The 9,634-nt window shown below is 36.7% G+C and overlaps 1 long non-coding RNA gene across 1 annotated transcript; it reads left to right on the forward strand.

The window, feature by feature from the left end:
- Positions 1-2,119: 2,119 nt before the first annotated feature.
- On the forward strand, positions 2,120-4,063 carry LOC116411469. Its single transcript, XR_004223116.1, has 2 exons — positions 2,120-2,556; positions 3,953-4,063. It is a non-coding gene; the product is annotated as an uncharacterized LOC116411469 (long non-coding RNA).
- The last annotated feature ends 5,571 nt before the right edge of the window (positions 4,064-9,634 follow it).

Raw genomic sequence — 9,634 nt, forward strand, 5'->3', positions numbered from 1 at the left:
GTTTAGACTTACAAACCAAGGCAAAATCTGTGAATGTACTTTGTCAGCTTCTATGAAAGCAGATTATAAAGAACATGTCAAAGGCTTTTTATAGTGCTAAACTGTGAGTATGTTAATTAAAATATCTATGCAAAGGGGGATGGGGTGTGAAAAAGTAATTAAACGTGTTATTTTAACTAAAGAGTCAAAGAAACTGAAGGATTTACTCAGTATAATATATAGAAAGGAACCATTTGTTTCCTTATTTAATGAAGCCAACCTAATAAGTTTAATTAATTGAGAAAGAAATGTTGCATGGGGAGTCTATTAAATGAGAATTTCATTAGTGATATGACTACTGCAACCTGTGCAAACAGAATGGTGCTGTTATGGAGTAAAGATATGTTCATATAGGTATTTTATGATATCTATACCCTACAATGTTCTTGTGTCATTCTAGGGAATTTCTAGGCTGGCATAGTTTTATGCTATGTCGTTGTACAGGCATTTAAAAATACTAGATAATTGCTCCTGCCAACCTGCTTATAGCCATATCCCATGCCCCTATTGATACATGCCCCAATATCAGAACATTCCTACTCTTGGTTTTATGGTTATGAAATTGTTTCCATTTTCCCCCCAAAAAAGTGGCAATTAGAATAGTTTCTTATAAATAATCTAAAATTCTCAGATGATTTCTTGAACAAACCTAAAATCTAAGGTTATTGGGATCTTGATTTTGAGACCTACAGTTAATTAGTACAAGTACAGGTATAGGACCCGTTATTCAGAATGCTCGGGACCAAGGGTATTCCAGATAAGGAGTCTTTCCATAATTTGTATCTCCATACCTTAAGTCTATTAAAAAATCAACAAAACATGAATTAAACCCAATAGGATTGTTTTGCATCCAATAAGGATTAATTATATCTTAGTTAGGATCAAGTACAAGGTTCTGTTTTATTATTACAGAGAAAAAAATTCTGAATTATTTGATTGAAATGGAGTCTATAGGAGACAGGCTTTCTGTAATTTGGAGCTTTCTGGATAATGGGTTTCCGGATAAGGGATCCCATATCTGTATATATAATTTATTTATGAGAGGGTATAGATAGGTCACTATAAGTATGTGTATATATGTGCACATGGGATCATTTGAAAGGGTTGGGCTTGATGAACTTTTTTCTTTTTTCAACCCAGCTCAACTATGTAGCAATATAACTATGTGCAGTGTCCCAATCTACTCCCATGTGCAACCCACCTCTCTGTATGCTTTACTTCACTGCATACAGATCAATTTACAATTCTTTGCACTCTAATCAAAAAACTTAAAGACTTGTTCCCCAGGGCACAATACCATTTTGCACCAGTTTTTTACTTTGTACCTTGCCCCATAAGTGTTCTTAAACACAGTGCTATCTTTGTAGGGAAGCAGATACAAAGTATTAACAGGAAGTTCTGAGGTGGGGACCAGTATATTTTACAAATTATTAAGAGATAATTATATTAATCAGTACCAGATTTCTTGGGAGGACGGCCTCATTACCCGCACCCTCCACCCCCTCAGTATTGCGCATGTGGAGCACTGGGGACAGGATGGGCTTCTGTGCCTCCTGTTCCCAGTGCTCTGCATACGAGCAAATTTAGGTGCGGCAGGGTGGCATGCTGCCCCTAAATATGTGCTGCCCTAGGTCCAGGCCTTTGTGGCCTCGCCACAAATCCTGTCCTGGCTATAGTACAGTATAGTTCTGCAGAGTGTGGTACCGTATATACTCGAGTATAAGCCGATCCGAATATAAGCCGAGGTACCTAATTTTACCTAAGAAAACTGGAAAAACGTATTGACTTAAGTATAAGCCTAGGGTGGGAAATGCAGCCGCTACTGCTAAGTTTCAATAATCAAATATAAATACCAATAAAATTACATTAATTGAGGCATCAGTGGGGTATATGTTTTTAAATATGTATTTCAAAGAAAAACAGTAAACTAGCTCTGTAAGTGGAGAAGAGGGTCAACAAAAACAACAGGCACTGGAGGGTCTGGTTGTGGGTGGCCTAATTTGCACACAAAGGACAGTGGCACCCGACTCGAGTATAAGCCGAGGGTGACTTTTTCAGCACATTTTGGGTGCTGAAAAACTAGGCTTATACTCGAGTATATACAGTAATTGCTTTTCACACTTGGATTTTTTCCCAGTCCTAATATATACAGCCTTCTCCAATAATGATTGTGCGTGTGTCTTATTAGATCTCAAGTACTCAAGTGCCTTACAGGAGTCCTGATGGTTGTTATATAGCATCCAGTTTTGAATAAAAATGTTGAAAAAAGGTCCCATTTATTATAAAGATAAAAAATGAATGCCAAAGTAAACTGAAGCAGCAAGGGGAGTAAAAACTTTAGTGATCATAAAGAGACAAATATATTTTTACCAGGATCAATAGGGTAGAGTCAAATTGCTTGTAACAAATATGCACTAAACGTATTATTTTGAATACTGATTATGTATTGATTTTGTTTTTAGAGTTCATTCAGATTGATCATCCTGTCACACCCCTCACATCCCATTTTTTCCCAAAGTAAGTGACTTGTGGTGCTGTATTCTATGTTAATATTTCAAGAGAATAAAAAAGAAAAAATTGCTGTATTGTGGATTTTGGATTCGGCCAAACCCTTCGTAAGGATTCGCCTGAATGCCGAACTAAATCCGAATCCTAATTAGCATATGCTAATTAGGTTTTGGAAGGGTTAAATCTGGAAAAAATAGTGACAAAAAGTGACGTGATTTTTAGGATTCAGCCAAATCCAAATCTTGCCAAAAAAGGCCAAATCCTGAACCGAATCTTTGATTCGGTACATCCCTACCTACAATGGAAGTCACTTTCATACGATTGGTACCTGCCAGTTATTTCATGTTCAGAACTTCCTCCTATTTGTATTTTAAGTACTTTATCCTACAAGTTCAGTCTGCATATTATTTTTAGATACGTTACATTTAAACATACGATCAATATCCGAATCGTTGGAAGTAGACTAAAATCTGAACGTGTATGGCCACCCTAGGTTCAAGATGCGTCATCTTCTTAAAAGAATCTATTAAAAGAGAAAGGAAAGGTTGCTGGCTTAGGTCTGTCAATGTGATAACATGAAAAGTTTAAATAAATATGCAAAAAGCTCTCCCCTTCGTTCTTAGGAAATTGACTCTAGGCTTTAAAAGATGCAGAAGGTCCCACTTTGCCAGGAATATATCACTGTAAGGAATCTAACAAGGATGCAGGGTCATTACTAAAGGGTACCTTATTGAATTAAAATACATTTCAAAGCTGCTGTTCCATCCCATTTAAAGCTAGGCATATTCTGTATGAATTACTAGCAATATATTTAGACGTAAATGTCTTGCTGCATGGGATATATTTAGTTTGAAGCAAGTACCTAATTTAACTATTAGTCGTGCAGGATCCAGCTTCAATATCTGTCTTCATATATGTCTGGGTAGCATTCAAGCCAACATCTATTAAAACAATCACCCAGCATTTGGTGGAACATATAGTCAGTCAGACATAGTATCACCTAGGGACAGCAAGGTATAGCACAGAGAAAATGTGGAACATAAATCAAGGCCAATATTTCCTCCAGTGGGCATCAGGTTTCTGGTGTATAACTGATTCCCACTCTGTATTACCTGGATGCTAGTTCTGGAGTAGGGAGTCAGAACAGAAAAAGACATTTGGTTTAAAAACACTGAATTATTTTGTGTATTTGAAGCAAACCATAAAAATAAGTATAAAATCACTAATGGTATTTTCCAAAACAAAATGATCTAAATATACCACTGCTTTCTATTTCATGCTGATATGTAGAGATACGTGTCATATTCACAGTTATAAAAGTGGCTTCCTACACAAAAGTGTTAATCAAAACGTTTGCACTGATGATTTTGTATTTCTTATTCTGAATTTGTTTTGTATTTTTCAGGGGGAATTCTATTTTTCACTTGAACTGGTAAATGGAGACCAAAACCTCATTGGCTGTGCTAATCTCACTGTACAATATGTAATATGAGCACAATAAACAGAGCTTGTGAGACTTATGTTTATTTTTATATTATAAAGCACTAATATATCATTTTTTATTTTTACTCTCCTGAACCTTTATCCTCCTCTCCCCCACTGTATTGAAAATACTTTGATAAATAAAGGGAAAGGGGTTATTTATTCTGTACAGGATGGGAAGCTCAGCACAATAAAATTTGTACTTTTCACCGTGGCCTGCTTAAAAAGCAATTGACAGGTGCACTCTAAATTGGCGCACAGAGACCTGCAGGCTGCAGATGAATATGATCTGTGTTCAGCAATGCTGAATTGTATTCATATGGGGCAGGTGGGGAGAAGGCACACAGGCATCCCTCTTCCCAGGTGCCAACCTTCTCCTCTTCTACAATTGCTCTCAAGTACCAAAATAAGCTGGAAAATAAAAAATATCACAACAATCATAAATATATTTTAATCAAAACAATAAACAGAAAGTATGCTCAGAACAAGCCCTATTTATTCAACTCATTTTGAAGAAGTGGGTATGCTTCCCGTTTAATGGACCAGTGGCACCAGAAAATTAGAAAATTTAGAACAGTAAACTCGATTTCCTGCTATACTGGCACAGTATTACAAAGCCTGAAATTATCAGTTCAGAAAAAAATTCTATGAAGCATTTTCAACATGTTTTATATGTAAAAAGGGGCACTTACTGGTATTAAAGATTAAAGCCTTATGCAGAAAAAAAGTACATAAAAGTTCAGAAATAAAAGTACATAAATGACAAATAAAGTTCAAAACTCCAAATAATCTGATGGCTCCAATGCGTATTCACGGTTGGGCGCTGCCTCCTTAATCTGCTGGTCCCAAGAAGGCAAAGATCTATATACAAACATAAAAGAAGGGGTGCGCTCCCATCCTGTAAAATTGTACAGGTATTGGACCCCTTATCGGGAAACCCATTATCCAGAAAGTTCCCAATTACGGAAAGGCCATCTCCCATAGACTCCATTATAAGCAAATAATTCTAATTTTTCAACGATTTCCTTTTTCTCTGTAATAATAAAACAGTACCTTGTACTTGATCCCGACTAAGATATAATTAATCCTTATTGGATCCAAAACAATCCTACTGGGTTTAATTACTGTTTAAATAATTTTTTTAGTAGACAAAGTAGGAGATCGGAATTACGGAAAGACCTCTTATCTGAAAAACCCCAGGTCCCGAGCATTCTGGATAACGGGTCCCATACCTGTACCAGCATATTTTTTCAAATAGAAGTATTGCACTTACAATGTAGCAGAAAGTCAATCACTCATCAGAAAAATCCTGTGTTGTATTCATATACATGAGTTTGTTGCTAAGTCCTTTCATTTCATTAGTGAAGGAGGTGTTAAAGGAGAACTTAACCATAAAAATTATTATTGCTTGAAATGCCACATTTTATATACTAAACTTAACTGCACTGACCTAAAGATTTAGCATCTATTTAAAATTAATGATCCAGGCCTTCAAAATTGTCTCGGGAACGTATTATCTCAGATTAGAGCTTGTCTAGAAAATGCATTTCATTTGAAAGCAAAAGCATATAATTTTCACTTTACACTATATCCTTGGTCTTTCACAGCAATTAAAGGTGGTGGACAAGGACATAAATTAAAAGACTTTCTGGATTCTGTGGGGTGGAAGAGCTCAACAGTAAGTGTATACAAACAACACTCTATTTTGAGTATTTGAGAATAGAAAAAGAAAATGCACATTTTCTATACAAGCACATTTAATCTGGACAAGCTAAACATAGGTTTAGTGATATCACTTGGGCCCAACACTGAGCAAGCACTTAACAGGTACCCATGGATGCACACAATCTTGCACCAGAACAATGTTATTCTGCCAGACCTACCAATATGGCCAATGTCGGCAAATGTTGGCCAATAAAGACAAGAAGAGGACTCCTTAGGCTAAACTAATTGCTCCACTGGTTAGTTTAAATGTAATATTGCAGCCTTGGCACACATAGAAAAATGTGGTGGCCTTATGCCAGCTGTTTTCCATCCCACTATTAAATATTACCAGCTGAAGCAGTGCTGTATATGTAATCAAGGTTTACTGCCAACAGTTTCACTATGTTCCACCTGAGAAAGAAAACAAAACACCTGGGCAGGACTGCTTGATTCTCTGGTTCCCAGAGACACTTTCCACTTCCCAAAGTAATTAAATTAAATGTTTGACGTGTTTTATGCTATAAGCATTAATGAAGATCCATTTGGAATGCTGAACTGGCTGTCATGTGCCAAATATTCTCTATAGAAATACAGACATTTCCCCAAATGTGAAGCAAGCAGGGGCATTGTTAGTGCCGTGTCAGTTTTATACATTGCCACAGACCCCCCACCCATACATAAATTTAATTCTTATACTGCAACTATTTTACATACAATAGCTAAAGTCTGAACCATTTGGGGTTCATTTACAAAACGGTCTAAATTTTTTCCTGTTTCGGATCTTTTAGCACTAAAAGTCATATAGAAAAGGCTAAAATTTTTCATGATTTACTATGTATCAAGACAAAATCCAACAATTAGCCAGCTAAAACCTGTCAAGATCATGTAGATCCCTTCCCGTTCCAGGAGGATCCATCTTTTGCTTTGAAATTTTAGAGGTTTTGGATTTTTGACACTGTTTTTTTGTGCAAAAAAAACTTTTTTAACAGTAGTCAACATATAAAGTGGATAATGTACCCCAAATGCTTTCTTACAGGTCACATAACTCCTCATGACGTCTAATGTCTTTTTATGTAATGTTTTATAAGGGGTATATAAAATATTATAAACATTTGTTTACCTCAATGCCTGTAGGGTTGTTAATTCACTTGTTTTTTTTTGCATTCATTTATGCCATTTTATATTTCAGGAGTCCAGAGAGAGTTTAGATGAATATTGTTTAACCAGGTCTTATGCACCCAAACGTGTCCCTTGAATTGTAGGATAAGCGACATTACCATTGAATGTGTATATGTATGTATATATATATATATATATATATACATATATATACAGTGAAGGAAATAATTACTTGACCCCTCACTGATTTTGTAAGTTTGTCCAATGACAAAGAAATGAAAAGTCTCAGAACAGTATCATTTCAATGGTAGGTTTATTTTAACAGTGGCAGATAGCGCATCAAAAGGAAAATCGAAAAAATAACTTTAAATAAAAGATAGCAACTGATTTGCATTTCATTGAGTGAAATAAGTTTTTGAACCCTCTAACAAAAAAAGACTTAATACTTAGTGGAAAAACCCTTGTTTGCAAGCACAGAGGTCAAACGTTTCTTGTAATTGATGACCAAGTTTGCGCACATTTTAGGAGGAATGTTGGTCCACTCCTCTTTGCAGATCATCTCTAAATCCCTAAGGTTTCGAGGCTGTCTCTGTGTAACTCTGAGCTTGAGCTCCCTCCATAGGTTTTCTATTGGATTAAGGTCCGGAGACTGACTAGGCCACTCCATGACCTTAATGTGCTTCTTCTTGAGCCACTCCTTTGTTGCCTTTGCTGTATGTTTGGGTCATTGTCGTGCTGGAACACCCATCCACGACCCATTTTCAGTTTCCTGGCAGAGGGAAGGAGGTTGTCGTTCAGGATTTCACGATACATGGCTCCGTCCATTTTCCCGTTAATGCGAATAAGTTGTCCTGTGCCCTTAGCAGAAAAACACCCCCAAAGCAAAATGTTTCCACCCCCATGCTTGACGGTGGGGGACGGTGTTTTGGGGGTCATAGGCAGCATTTTTCTTCCTCCAAACACAGCGAGTTGAGTTAATGCCAAAGAGCTCTATTTTGGTCTCATCAGACCACAGCACCTTCTCCCAGTCACTCACAGAATCATTCAGGTGTTCATTGGCAAACTTCAGACAGGCCTGCACATGTGCCTTCTTGAGCAGGGGGACCTTGCGAGCCCTGCAGGATTTTAATCCATTGCGGTGTAATGTGTTTCCAATGGTTTTCTTGGTGACTGTGGTCCCTGCTAATTTGAGGTCATTAACTAACTCCTCCCGTGTAGTTCTAGGATGCTTTTTCACCTTTCTCAGAATCATTGACACCCCACGAGGTGAGATCTTGCGTGGAGCCCCAGAGCGAGGTCGATTGATGGTCATTTTGTGCTCCTTCCATTTTCGAACAATCGCACCAACAGTTGTCACCTTCTCTCCCAGCTTCTTGCTAATGGTTTTGTAGCCCATTCCAGCCTTGTGCAGGTCTACAATTTTGTCTCTGACATCCTTGGACAGCTCTTTGGTCTTTCCCATGTTGGAGAGTTTGGAGTCTGCTTGATTGATTGATTCTGTGGACAGGTGTCTTTTATACAGGTGACTAATTAAGACAGGTGTCCTTAATGAGGTTGACTAATTGAGTAGAAGTGTCTAACCACTCTGTGGGAGCCAGAACTCTTAATGGTTGGTAGGGGTTCAAAAACTTATTTCACTCAATGAAATGCAAATCAGTTGCTATCTTTTATTTAAAGTTATTTTTTCGATTTTCCTTTTGATGCGCTATCTGCCACTGTTAAAATAAACCTACCATTGAAATGATACTGTTCTGAGACTTTTCATTTCTTTGTCATTGGACAAACTCACAAAATCAGTGAGGGGTCAAATAATTATTTCCTCCACTGTATGTAGAACGTAGATATTTCACAAAAAATATCTAGCAGCTGGTATACTTAGGGGGTAATCTATCAGTGTTTGAATTCAATTTTTTTCTGCGATTCAGGTTTTCTTACGCTAAAACTCCAAAAATTCAAATTATGGTACAAAAACTTGAATGGTAGATGAACTGCAAAAAAAACAAAAACTTTGGCATCTAAAAGCTAGCAAGTTTATGTAGAAGTCAATGGGAGTCGTCCTAGACAAAGACTAGAAATATATTTAATGAGATTTTTCAAGTGTTTTTTCAAGTTTGTGAACTTGCAAATTTGAGGTGCCTTTTGTTCAAATGAGTTTTCCATATTAATAAATACGCAAGCTTTCAAATGTTTTTTAAAATGCGAGTTTGTTTGAATTAGAGAAAAACTTTTCAGCTGACAAACTCAAAAATTGACAAATAAGCCCATAACGCTACATTTCATTTTTTCCATTCAAAACACAGCATTCTATTGGGCTTATTTATCAATTTTCGCGTTTGCAAATTCAAGCTTGTTTTTCTAAATCAAACAAACTCATATATCAAATATGGAAATATGGTTTGACTTTGCCTAGGACAACTCCCATTGACTTCTATAGAAACTCGCAAGCTTTTAGATGGTGAATTTTTACATTGAAGTTTTTGGGTTTTTGGCACTTAATAAATACTAGACATTTGAGTTTTTGAAACATAATTCGAATTTAGTCGAAAAAATTTTAAATCATGAAAAAAATCAAACTGGAACATTGATAAATCTTCCACGTACTGTAATAGAGATACCATTCCCTCTCTTTTTTTCTATGAAGTTCAGTAAAGTTCTTACACAAAAGGAGGAAGTTCCCTTTCATCTATCTTACTATACAGTCTTGGGATCATTTAGCTGACTCGCCCATATCATCCATCACTATAAACTCATTCCGATGCACGCTGTCTCTCCCCTAAAGCTT

Source organism: Xenopus tropicalis, chromosome 6, assembly GCF_000004195.4.
Source record: "Xenopus tropicalis strain Nigerian chromosome 6, UCB_Xtro_10.0, whole genome shotgun sequence".
NCBI classification, from domain to species: domain Eukaryota; kingdom Metazoa; phylum Chordata; class Amphibia; order Anura; family Pipidae; genus Xenopus; species Xenopus tropicalis.